This window comes from Vigna umbellata, chromosome 9, assembly GCF_029865625.1.
Source record: "Vigna umbellata cultivar VRB3 chromosome 9, Vumbellata_1.0, whole genome shotgun sequence".
NCBI classification, from domain to species: domain Eukaryota; kingdom Viridiplantae; phylum Streptophyta; class Magnoliopsida; order Fabales; family Fabaceae; genus Vigna; species Vigna umbellata.
In genome coordinates, this window is record NC_142173.1 from 29,509,072 (window position 1) to 29,523,702 (window position 14,631).

Consider the following 14,631-nt stretch of genomic DNA (forward strand, 5'->3'; position numbering starts at 1 on the left):
AGATTTCAGAATTTTCACATTAAGTTCATCAGTATCAAAAGTCTTACCCAACCTTGTTAAATGATTCACAATATGAGTGAATCGTTTTTGAACGTCAGAGATCGTTTCTCCAGGTTGCATTCTGAACATCTCATATTCCTGAATGAGAGTGTTCTTCCTAGCACGCTTCACGTCCTCTATTCCTTCATGAGTGACTCTGAGGACTTCCCACATTTCCTGTGTTGTCTTACACACTGAAATTCTATAAAATTCATCAAGTACAACAGCAGATGAAATTATATTGCGAGCTTTAATATCAAACTGAGCTCGTCTATTTTCTTCAGCAGTCCAATTGAAATAAGGTTTTTCAGTCTCTACACTATCAATAGTATTCATAGGAATATAAGGGCCATTTTGTACAGCTTCCCAGATACCTCTATCAATAGACCCCATAAAAATCTCCATTCTCACTTTCCAAAAAGCATAGTTATCACCAGTAAACAATGGAGGTCTGTTAATGGAAGCACCCTCAGCATATACATGGTTTTGATTGTGACCAACCATTTTCGCAAATTTTGAAAAACTATCAAAGCAAGCTCTGATACCAATTGATGGTATCGGAGGGGGTATTTTTCAAAGAGTATAGCGCAGCGGAATTAAAACTCAGAGAGCGGAAAGCGTATTCGATCACAATTAAAATTAATTTTGTCTTTTTAGTAAAAATAATTTTCTTTCAGAAAATTAATCAAACAGTTGATATACGTAAAATAATATGAGTGTAGGGAATAAGAAAATCAACACAGAATTTTTATCCTGGTTCGAATCAAAAGATTCTACGTCCACTCGTTAATCACTATAAATAGTGATTAACCTTTTTCACTAAAAATGGTTTAACAGATTACAAGATAATGAACAGGAATAAAATGAATAGAACCACTCTACCAACTTGAAGAGAACCGCTCCAGCAATCGACCAACGATTCACAAGCTTCTCCTTTCACAAGACCAGGCAGAGTACCTTTCTAACTTGAAGAGAGTCTGCTCCGACTATCGACACACGATACGCGAGCCTCTCCTTTCACAAGACCAAGCAAGGGAACAATGAACAAAAAGCTCTCTAAGAACGTTCCTCTGACACACAGTGTTCTAAGCTTTCTCAGTTCAAAAAAAAGTTGCCTTCTGATTTCTCCAAATCAAAATATATAGCCAAGTACACTGAGTGCCAAAGGTCAGCTCCCAACTGCCATGAATAATCGATTATTGTAAGTGATAATCGATTATTCAAGTTCGTTACAGGTTTTCAAAAATGTGATAATCGATTATATGAAGTGATAATCGATTATTCAAGTATGACTTGTGATAATCGATTATTGCTTAACCATAATCGATTGTACTAGTGAAAATTACAATGTTTAACCTTTTCCTACTACATTCAAAATCTACAAGTTGCTTTTTTTTAACTATTTTCCTACTACATCCAAAATCTATAAGTTGCAGCATCATCAAAACATATCTTCAGGTTTTACCAATACTCCTTATTGGTAACAGGGATGTCCTAGGGGTGCTTTATTATTTGAGGTATCACCTGCCCAATATTAACATTTAAGTTCCTGATATTAACATTTAAGTTCCTGATAGCACAGTAGATGAAAAGTGCCCTGCTGAGAGAAATATCTGACATATGTGAACGTGGCTGAATGTTGGCATGGGAAAATGTCATCCAATACTTTGCAAGAGGAGTTAGATCAGTCCTCCTAATGTTTACCACTGAGCCAGATCTATTCCTTTGGAAGTGTCCTCCAGGGATACATAGCACTCTCTCTACATCCTCAAAATCAGCCCCTTCCTCCATGCAGAGAACAAACTGGAACTGCTCACCAGCCCACACAGTATCCAGGAAGTTATTGATAGAATCAGGATCATACCTGATAGCATGGCCTCTGACATAGCCCAAATAATTCTCAGCTGGATAATCACCAATCTTCTTTGCATTGGTGTAGAACTCTTTTACCACAACTATGTTTGCAGGTGCAGGATATGTGGCTAGCTTTCCCCAGTCATTCCCTAACAATTGCTCTCCAAATTGAGGAGCAAAGTTAGGTATCATTCCAACCTTTCTTTCCATAAGGAGTCTCGTGTCATGAACCACCTTGAAGTGCTTCTCATGTTTCCGAGAGAGGAACCTACTAGAATGGGGCTGTTCTGGTTCCTTTTCCTTTCTCTTGGTTGCCATGGTTTTCAATCTTTTTCCTGAAGAGGATGCCATTCCTACAATCAAACACAGATACAAAACCACAGAACATGATGTTAATCATTAGTAAAACACAGAACACAACTCCTTTCGAAGCTAAACCACCGCTGAGGGTCAGAATTTCCCCTCAGCGCCACCAGTGCCACATTCTAGATCGCAACAAATCAAAAAAATCAAATCTGGCAAAGTGCCGCTCAACGGCAGTTTACCCCTGAGCGGTAACTCTGCAGAATTTTGAAAAACCTGTTTTTAAGCTCTCCTAACTCCACCCAAATGCAATTTTCAGTTTTCCAGTTCAAAAGCATGCAGTTTAATCGGTTCAAACATCAATTTAATCATCAAATCATGCATAGAAACCAAAACCCCTAAATATTCATGCTTTGACAATCACATTCAAAATAAAGAACCCTAGAATGAACAAAATGCTTTTTACTTACTTGGGTGGAGATACTAGATGCAATGAGAATGCTTCCAAGCTAAGATGCTCTCTTCCAACCCCAAACTTAGATGGCACACTAGTGAAGAAGTGAGTGGAAGAGAAATTTCTTAAGAGGGAAGAGGGAAAAGATGTGGAAAACCTTGGAAAAGGTATGTGGGAGTGTTTGTGCAGAGAAGAGCCTAGAAAGAAAACCTAAAACGCAGCTTGGGGTATAAAAATACCCTAATGGGCTCGGGTCCCGCTACGGGGAACTAAAGCCCATTCTGCGAGAGTACCACTCAGCGGCACTTTCGTGATGTGCTCTTCTCCTTCTTTTCTTAACCTACGTGCCTCCTAGAAATGCCCCTCACTGGTTCCCTGCAATTCAATGTTTAGAATACTTAAGCAAACCCTATTATGCAACTAAAATGAAACAAACAAAAACAATCAATCAACTGGGTTGCCTCCTGATGAACAAATTTATGAACACCAAAATATGATGTCACAAACTTGTTGAACAATCGGCAAGTATGACCGAATCGTTTCAAGTAATAAACTCGGTAAGACCAAGTATCGTTCTCCCAAAGGACTCACGACCTAGTTTAGTTATGTGATTCGTTGATTAGCTAAGACTTAAGAACAAAATAATTGGGATTTTACTATTCAAAAGACGAAAATAAACATGTATGCATGAGGTTGATTAATGGCAAAACAAAATACAAGCACTTTTAATGAAATATATGGATAAATATGTTGTTGGGGGTCAATTTCATCTTATCCACTCTCATATATTTTAGGAATTCAACATTCAATTCATCATTGTTAATGCCACTCTCTAAATTACCTTGTCAAGAAGGCCTATCCCTAATTACGAGTTCATACAATTCCTAGCATTCCTAATAATTAGTTCTTTTAGCACAGGAGCTTAACGACAACATAAATTACTATTGGGAGTGATTCCCCGGATCTAGACTTCCCCGTACGTTCCTGATGGACAAATTTATGAACACCAAAATATAATGTCACAAACTTGTTTTTCAATCGGCATGTATGACCGAATCGTTCAAGTAATAAACTTGGTAAGACCAAGTATCGTTCTTCCCAAAGGACTCACGGCCTAGTTTAGTTGTGTGGTTTATTGATTAGCTAAGACTTAAAGACGAAATATTTGGATTTTTATATGCAAAAGACGAAAATTAAATATGTATGCATGAAGTTTTGATCAATGGCAAAAGCAAAAGATAAACACTTTCAATGAAATATATGTATGAATATGTTGTTGGGGGTCAATTTCATCTTATCCACTCTCATATATTTTAGGAATTCAACATTCAAATTATCATTGTTAATGCCACTCTCTAAAGTACCTTTCAAGAAGGCTTCTCCCCAATTACGAGTTCATACAATTCCTAGCATTCCTAATAATTAGTTCATAAGTGCAGGAGCTTAACGACTACCAATATAATATTGGGAGAAATTCCCCGGATCTAGACTTCCCCGTACGTGCCCGTATCGACAAAACCATTAATCATGCATCGAATGAGTTAAACAACGCAAGCATTAAGCAAAGAGGAAAAACCTTAACTAATGATGAAAGAAAGCATAGGTCTTAAATAAAAGATGTAAAAACAAATTCCATATATGAGAGCTTCAAAAGATTACATTGATTCCCCAACAAACATACAAGGTTTAGTTCACCATATTCATGGTGAACCTAGATGAACAATAATGAAAGAATGAAAGAGATAGAAAAACCCGAGAAAGAGAAGAGGAGAGCTGTCACCATCTCCCAATCTACCCCAAGGGGTGGAAGAGAGAGTGTTTGCTTCGTTTCTGCCAAAGATACAAACCCTAGGAAACCCTAAAGCTTATATATTATTCGTAAATTACAGAAAATTAGGTCCAAGCCCATAAAAGTGCCGCTCAGCGGTAAGTGCGTGTCACGTTTCTTCCCCTCAGCGGCCATTTTGCCCCTCAGCGGTCCTCCCGTGAGCTCCTGAGTGCCGCTCAGCGGTAAACTGCCGCTGAGCGGTGACTTCGGCTTCTCCTTTTGCACTTTTTGATGTCTTTTCTGATTCCATATCTCTCCTTCTTCACTTCTTTCACCAAATTCACCTTAAAACCTGCACAAAAACACTGAAATCAAGCATAAACCTGTCCAGCTCTCTTATTTATGAAAATATGAAGAAAAGCATGATTTCAAGCTAGTTTCTAAGTATAAAGGTTGCTTTTAGTATCAATTTTAAGCATGAAAATAACAGTTTTTCAACTGTTATCACAACCCCAAACTTAGAACTTTGCTTGTCCTCAAGCAAACAAGATGTAACTCCATCTTCAACCAATTCATATGATGGTTCACTTCATTCAAAAATCTTCTTTTCAAGATAAGTAAAAACATCAATCAAACTTATGATCAAGATTTCAATCAGGATGTGCACATGCTTTAGTGTTTCACAAAATCAGTTAATACCCAACAAATGCTCTTTTTCATGAATGACCAATCAATTAAGCATGGATGTTCATGTGCTAATGGAATATTTCCTCACTAGGTAAAGTAATTCACTCAACACACAAGTGTATAAGAGGTAATCACTCATTCACTCTACTATCACAATGTCACATGAATCAACTTTGCCTTTCATTTTACCACAATCAAAAATATTCACAAGCATGCATCATCACAAGGACTTTTCAATGGCTTATAATGTGGCTGGGCTAACAAGAAAATTGGTTTTTCTGGATCACAAAATCCTTGAGTTAAGATAATCATAACAACACAATTATTCTTATTTCTCCCAACTTGCCTTTGCATTTGCATTGAGCTTTACTTCTTTTTCTTTTCTTTTCTTTTCTTTTTCTTTGCATATACTTCCTTTTTGGCTCTTAGCTCAATGCTTTTCCTTTTGCATGTTTTCCCAACAACCCCAAACTTGAACATTTAACAATACCACACAAGATCTTCTACTTAACTCAAGGTAAAGATTTTCAACAAGGGTTTTTAATTTATGTTCAATGCTAAGGGTTCAAAGGATAGAACACAAAGTGTTCTCTTTTAGTGGGCTAATTTTATGAATTTGGCCAATAAAAAGGGTTTCCAACAAACGGCCTTGATCATATGATGCAAAACAAGCAATTGATTCAATCATAGAAAACCTGGGCAAAGTCATTCATGCATCTAAAGCAATAGCATTCAATCTTAACAAAAACTCTGGACCTTAAAACCTCACATATAAGCTCATTCACATTTGACATGCACATCCTGCTTAATATTACAATCACAATCATAATATCCTGCATTTGTTCACAAAGCTTGTGAATCACTTGTATAACCATATTATGTGCACATCTATCTCAACATCAATCAATCAATAATCATCATCAAGCATTACTTATCACACAATCACAGTTAATAGCAAACCATCATAACAAACCAGGTTTCCAATAGAGTACATCCCTTAATCTAAAACAAAAATAAAAAAGTTCAAAAAGATTTAAACCAACAAAAGCATAAGTTCTGCTCTAATTATGATAGCATTCATCAGTAAATGCTATCTCAATCTCCTCATCAATTTGAGCTATCATCTGTATCCTCCTCTTCTTGGATCTTATAGTCTTGATTCTTTTTGCCCGATGAGGAGGCCATCCCTGCATCAAACATAATTCACAAAACCAAAAGATACATTGTTAAGCATTAGTAAACCACAATGAAGAAATCAGCCCCTTCAATGATGCTCTCTCCCAACCCCAAACTTAGATGGAAAACTAGTGAGCAAGTGAGTGGAAGGGAGATTTTCTAAAGAGGGATGAGGGAAAAGTTGTAGAGAACCTTTGAAAAGGTATGTAGGAGTGTGTATGCAGAGAAGAGTCTGAAAAGAGAAACCAAAACGCAACTTAGGGTATAAAAATACCCTAATGGGCTCAGGTCCCGCTATGGGGTAACCAAAGCCAATCTGCGATATTACCGCTCAGCGGCACTTTCCCGAAGTGCTCTTCTCCTTCTTTTCTTAACCTAAGTGCCTCCTAAACATGCCCCTCACTGGTTCCCTGCAATTCAATTTTCAGAATACTTATGCAAAACCCTATTATGCAGCTAAAATGAAACAAACAGAAATATTCAATCAACTGGGTTGCCTCCCAGGTAGCGCTTGTTTAACGTCACGAGCCTGACCCAAAATCCACCAACACCCATCAGTAGGTGTAACAAACTTACCAACACCCATCAGTAGGTGCAAAATTTTCTTACCAACACCCATCAGTAGGTGTTACAAACATAGTATCCTTTAGTAGATACTTAACCACCTAGCATCCTTCAGTAGATGCTATCTCCAACAAAATAGTTACAAAAATAAAGTCCACAAATTAAAAATTACAAAACCAAAATAAAATCAAAAGTTCTTAAATCACTGGGTTGCCTCCCAGCAAGCGCTCTTTTAACGTCATTAGCTTGACCCAAGCTCAAGTTCCTTCTTCTTTTTCTTCTTTCTACTGAACTTCTTCAGAAATTTGATCAAACCAGGAACCTGTTGCAATGTCTCAATCATAGGAACTTTAATCTCCAATTTCTTGAAGATTTCCATAAAGCACTTGAATTTCTTTTCCTTCCTATGATTCTTCTTTAGATGAGGATGTGATTTTTCATATGATTTCTTCTTCTTTCCTCTCATCTTCTTTTTCTTCCTTTTTCTCTCCCTAAATTTTCTCTTTTTCTTTTCTTTTATTTTTTTCTTCCTTTTTCTTTTTCTTTTCAACTTCTTTATTTTCACACAAATTTTCTTTCTCTCTTCTCTCTCAACCACTTCTTTCTCTTTTTCTTCATCTTTATTTCTCTCACTCAATTCTTCTTTTTCTTTTCTCTCTATCTTTTCCTCATCGCCCCCTATTTTTTTCTCATCAAGAATCTTGTCACTTTCAGTGATAATGGCTTGCCCTTCCTCCTTAGGGTTAACTTCAGTATTAACCTCATCATTCAATCTCTGACTAATGGAATGAAGCTGCATCTCCATCCTTTTACATGATTCTTCAATGCTTTTCTGAGTAGCGTCAGAATTTTTCAAAAATTGTTCAAGGGTGTCATCCAAACTTCCTGATAGAAAGGTTTGTTGCTGTTGCTTGTTAAACTGCCCAGTTTGTCCAGCTTGCCCACTTTGTTCCTGACCAATACTTGGGTGTGGTTTCCACCCCTGATTGTAGCTCCCTTGACGGTACTGATTGGTCATGTAGTTTACATCCTCTACGGCTTCAACTGGAAAGGCACATTGACCATTGATATGGTCACCTTCACACAATTCGCACAACTGGGATTGTACCTGTGCAACAGTCTTTAACTCTTGTGGCAATTGTTCAAGTATCTTTGAGAGATTCTCCAATTGTTGAGTTATTAACTTGTTCTGAGCTATCAAGGCATCATTAGATTGCAACTGTAGAACTCCTTTTTGTTGAATAGGAGCTCCTCTTTCACTGTTCCACTTATTGTTATTAGTAGTCATGTTTTCAATTATTTTTGTGGCTTCCTCTAGAGTCTTCCATTTGATATTGCCTCCAGCTGAGGTGTTAAGCATCATCATGGTTTGTGAACCAAGACCTCGGGGGAAGATTAGGACTACTTCTCCTTCGTTAAATCCATGCGTGGGAGTCTTTCGTAATAGGCTTTTATACCTGTCCCATGCATGCCCCAATGATTCTTCCATGCCTTGTCTAAATGAAGAGATCTCTTGCTTCCCTTTGTTGATTTTAAAGCTTTGTTGCTGCCATTGTTGTTGTGGTTGGTTCTCAAATTGTCCGGCAGCTTGCCAAAATTGGCTTTGATCCATGCTTGAGTCATGTTCCCACCAGTGGTTGAGATTACTTTGGTAGAATTGAGTGCCCATATAGTTAAATTCTTGACCAAATTGCATTCTGCAGACATTAGGTGATAACAGTTGAAAAACTGTTATTTTCATGCTTAAAAGTGATACTAAAAGCAACCTTTAGACTTAGAAACTAGCTTGAAATCATGCATTTTGTTTATATTTTCAGAAATAAGAGAGCTGGACAGGTTTATGCTTGATTTAAGTGTTTTTGTGCAGGTTTTGAGGTGAATTTGGTGAAAGAAGTGAAGAATAAGAGAGAGGACATTAGAAAAGACAAGAAAGAGTGCAAAAAGGAGAAGTCGAAGGCACCGCTCAGCGGCAAACTACCGCTGAGCGGCACTCAAGAGGTGACGTTGGAACCGCTGAGGGGCAAATGGCCGCTGAGGGGAAGAAAGAAGACGCGTAACCACCGCTGAGCGGTAAATGGCGCTGAGCGGCACTTTTTGGGCTTGGGCTTTTGTAATCTTTTGTAACTCTAGATTAGTATATAAGGGCTTGCACGTCCTTTAGTTAGGGATCTTTGGCAGAAACGAGGCAAACACTCTCTCTTTCACCCCTTTGAAGGAGGATCTTGGATGCTCAGGCTACCTCTTCACCTTTATTGGGTTTATTCTTTCATACTTTCATTGTTATTCATCTAGGTTCACCATGAATATGGTGAACTAAACCTTGTATGTTTGTTGGGGAATCAATGTAATCTCTTGAAGCTCTCATATATGGATTTGTTGAATACATCTTTGAATTAAGACATATGCTTTCTTTTCATCATTAGTTAGGGTTTTTCCTCTTTGCTCAATGCTTGCATTGTTTAACTCATTCTAATGCATGATTATTGGTTTTGTCGATACGGACACGTACGGGGAAGTCTAGATCCGGGGAATTTCTCCCAATATTATACTGACAATATTCTATTGGTTGCCTTAAGCTCCTGCACTCATGAACTAATCATTAGGAATGCTAGGAATTGTATGAACTATTTGATTAGGGAGAAGCCATCTAGAATGGTACATTAGAGAGTGGCATTAACAATGATGATTTGAATGTTGAATTCCTAAAATATATGAGAGTGGATGAGATGAAATTGACCCCCAACAACATATTCATTCATATATTTCCTTGAAAGTGTTTATCTTTTGTCTTTGTCATTGATCAATTCATGCATACATGTTTATTTTCTGTCTTGCATTTTAAACCCAAATATTTCGTTTGTAAGTCTTAGTTAATCAAGAAACCACATAACTAAACTAGGCCGTGAGTCCTTTGGGAAGAACGATACTTGGTCTTACCAAGTTTTATTACTTGAACGATTCGGTCATACTTGCCGATTGAAAAACAAGTTTGTGACATCATATTTTGGTGCTTACATATTTTGGTGCTTACAAGTTTGTGACATTAGGCACAAAACCCTAAAAACAATTGTTAGCACAAAAAGATAGAGAAAAAAAAATCAAAGGATATAATTGAAAAGATAAGAAGATAGGAAATAAAAATAGAAAAATAAAAACAGAAAAATAAAAACAGAAAAATAAAAACAGAAAAATAAAATAAAATAAAATAAAAATAGAAAAATAAAATAAAATAAAATAAAATAAAAACAGAAAGTAAAATAAAATAAAATAATAACCAAAAAAATAAAAACAGAAATTAAAAACAGAAATTCAAAATTAAAGTCAAAGATAATCAATAATCACACAAATTAACCAGTTAAACCAGAGTCCCCGGCAACGGCGCCAAAAACTTGATGGACAAATTTATGAACACCAAAATATGATGTCACAAACTTGTTTTTCAATCGGCAAGTATGACCGAATCGTTCAAGTAATAAACTTGGTAAGACCAAGTATCGTTCTTCCCAAAGGACTCACGGCCTAGTTTAGTTGTGTGGTTTATTGATTAGCTAAGACTTAAAGACGAAATATTTGGATTTTTATATGCAAAAGACGAAAATTAAATATGTATGCATGAAGTTTTGATCAATGGCAAAAGCAAAAGATAAACACTTTCAATGAAATATATGTATGAATATGTTGTTGGGGGTCAATTTCATCTTATCCACTCTCATATATTTTAGGAATTCAACATTCAAATTATCATTGTTAATGCCACTCTCTAAAGTACCTTTCAAGAAGGCTTCTCCCCAATTACGAGTTCATACAATTCCTAGCATTCCTAATAATTAGTTCATAAGTGCAGGAGCTTAACGACAACCAATATAATATTGGGAGAAATTCCCCGGATCTAGACTTCCCCGTACGTGCCCGTATCGACAAAACCATTAATCATGCATCGAATGAGTTAAACAACGCAAGCATTAAGCAAAGAGGAAAAACCTTAACTAATGATGAAAGAAAGCATAGGTCTTAAATAAAAGATGTAAAAACAAATTCCATATATGAGAGCTTCAAAAGATTACATTGATTCCCCAACAAACATACAAGGTTTAGTTCACCATATTCATGGTGAACCTAGATGAACAATAATGAAAGAATGAAAGAGATAGAAAAACCCGAGAAAGAGAAGAGGAGAGCTGTCACCATCTCCCAATCTACCCCAAGGGGTGGAAGAGAGAGTGTTTGCTTCGTTTCTGCCAAAGATACAAACCCTAGGAAACCCTAAAGCTTATATATTATTCGTAAATTACAGAAAATTAGGTCCAAGCCCATAAAAGTGCCGCTCAGCGGTAAGTGCGTGTCACGTTTCTTCCCCTCAGCGGCCATTTTGCCCCTCAGCGGTCCTCCCGTGAGCTCCTGAGTGCCGCTCAGCGGTAAACTGCCGCTGAGCGGTGACTTCGGCTTCTCCTTTTGCACTTTTTGATGTCTTTTCTGATTCCATATCTCTCCTTCTTCACTTCTTTCACCAAATTCACCTTAAAACCTGCACAAAAACACTGAAATCAAGCATAAACCTGTCCAACTCTCTTATTTATGAAAATATGAAGAAAAGCATGATTTCAAGCTAGTTTCTAAGTATAAAGGTTGCTTTTAGTATATATTTTAAGCATGAAAATAACAGTTTTTCAATCTTATCATTATAAATTACTGTCATCCCACCTTTCTTTGGAACCACCTATACTGGACTCACCCATTCACTGTCAGAGATTGGATAGATGATACCAGCTTCTAGCAGTTTCAACATTTCTTTTCTGACCACCTCCTTCATAACAGGATTTAACCTTCTCTGTGGTTGAGCACTTGGTTTATAATCTTCTTCCATAAAAATCTTGTGCATGCAATAAGTTGGGCTAATACCTTTGAGATCTGATATTGACCACCCAATTGCTTCTTTGTTGGCTTTCAGAATTTCTATCAACTGTTCTTCTTCTTGTAGAGATAAAGAGTTATTGATGATGACTGGCTTTGTTCCATCTTCTTCTAGAAAAACATATTTCAGATGTGATGGCAATCTTTTTAATTCTGGTGTATGTGCTTTGACTGCTTCTTCCTTATCAATTATTTCGAATACTGGATCTTCCTCCGGACTCTTTTTCAATGTTTCCAAGTCCATGATAACAGTTGAAAAACTGTTATTTTCATGCTTAAAATTGACACAAAAAGCAACCTTTACACTTAGAAACTAGCTTGAAATCATGCTTTTATCCATATTTTCAGAAATAAGAGAGCTGGACAGCTTTATGCTTGATTTCAGTGTTTTTGTGAAGGTTTTAAGGTGAATTTAGTGAAAGAAGTGAAGAAGGAGAGAGATGGAATCAGAAAAGTCAACCAGAAACCAGAAAAGTCAACCAGTCAACCAGAAAAGTCAACCAGTCAACCAAAAAGTCAATCAGTCAACCAGAATACGAAAAAAGTCAACCAGACGAGTTTTGGGCCAGTTTTATGCGATTTTATGATCTGTTTGGGCCTGGACCCGTTTTCTATTATTTTTATCTCCTATTTAAAGACCTAGATGTCTTAGGGTTGGTATCTTTGGCAAAGACGAAGAAAACACTCTCTCTTCCACCCCTTTGAAGGAGGATCTTGGATGCTCAGGCTACCTCTTCACCTTTCTAGGGTTTTATCCTTCATTCTTTCATTATTGTTCATCTAGGTTCACCATGAATATGGTGAACTAAACCTTGTATGTTTGTTGGGGAATCAATGTAATCTTTTGAAGCTCTCATATATGCAATTTATGCTTGCATCTTAATCTAAGATTTATGCTTTCTTTCATCATTAGTTAGGGTTTTTCCTCTTTGCTTAATGCTTGCTTTGTTTAACTCATTCAATGCATGATTATTGATTTTGTCGATACGGGAACGTACGGGGAAGTCTAGATCCGGGGAATTTCTCCCAATATTATATTGGTTGTTGTTAAGCTCCTGTGCTAAGAGAACTAATTATTAGGAATGCTAGGAATCATATGAACTCGTAATTAGGGATAGGCCTTCTTGACAAGGTAATTTAGAGAGTGGCATTAACAATGATGATTTGAATGTTGAATTCCTAAAATATATGAGAGTGGATAAGATGAAATTGACCCCCAACAACATATTCATGCATATATTTCATTGAAAGTATTTGTCTTTTGCTTTTGCCATTGATCAAAACCTCATGCATACATGTTTATTTTCGTCTTTTGCATAATACAATCCAATTATTTAGTTCTTAAGTCTTAGCTAATCAACAAACCACACAACTAAACTAGGCCGTGAGTCCTTTGGGAGAACGATACTTGGTCTTACCAAGTTTATTACTTGAACGATTCGGTCATACTTGCCGATTGTAAAACAAGTTTGTGACATCATATTTTGGTGATCATAAACATGTCCAGCTCTCTTATTTCTGAAAATATCAATAAAAGCATGATTTCAAGCTAGTTTCTAAGTATATAGGTTGCTTTTTGTATCAATTTTAAGCATGAAAATAACAGTTTTTCAACTGTTATCACAACCCCAAACTTAGAGCTTTGCTTGTCCTCAAGCAAATAAGATGTAACTCAATCTTCAACCAATTCATATGATGGTTCACTCATTCAAAAATCCTCTTTTTCAAGATAAGTAAAAACTTCAATCAACCTTATGACCAAGAGTTCAATCAAGATGTGCACATGCTTTAGTGTTCACAAAATCATTTAAATTCCAACAAATGCTATTTTTCATGAATGATCTATCAATTAAGCATGGATGTTCATGTGCTTATGGAATATTTCCTCACTAGGTAAAGTGTTTCACTCACACTCAAGTGTATAAGAGGTAATCACTCATTCACTCTACTATCACAATGTCACATGAATCAACTTTGCCTTTCGTTTTACCAGAATCAAAAACATTCACAAGCATGCATCATCACAAGGACTTTTCAATGGCTTCTAATGTGGCTGGGCTAACAAGAAAATTGGTTTTTCTGGATCACAAAATCCTTGAGTTAAGAGAATCATAACAACACAATTATTCTTATTCATTCCCAACTTTCTTTTCCATTGAGCTTTGCTTCTTCTTTTCTTTTCTTTTCTTTCTCTTTTTCTTTTTCTTTGCATATTCTTAACTTTTAGCTCTTAGCTCAATGCTTTTCCTTTTTCATGTTTTCCCAACAACCCCAAACTTGAACATTTAACAATACCACACAAGATCTTCTACTTAACTCAAGGTAAAGACTTTCAATCAAGGGTTTTCAATTTATGTTCAAGGCTAAGGGTTCAAAGGATAGAACACAAAGTGTTCTCTTTTAGTGGGCTAACTTTATGAATTTGGCCAATAAAAAGGGTTCCAACAAATGGCCTTGATCACATGATGCAAAACAAGCAATTGATTCAATCATAGAAAACCTAGGCAAAGTCATTCATGCTTTCAAAGTAATAGCATTCAAACATAACAACTCTGGAGCTCAAAACCTCACATATAAGCTCATTCACATTTGACATACACATCCTGCTTAATCTCAAAACCACAATCACAATATCCTGCATTTGTTCACAAAGCTTGTGAATCACCTGTATAAGCATTTTAATGTGCACATCATCTCAACATCAATCAATCAATAAGCATCATCAAGCATTACTTATCAAACAATCACAGTTAATAGCAAACCATCACACAAACCAGGTTTCCAATAGAGTACATCAAACCCTAATCTAAAAACAAAAACAAATAATTTCAGAAAACTTAAACCAACAAAAGCATAGGCATATGATAGCATTCAT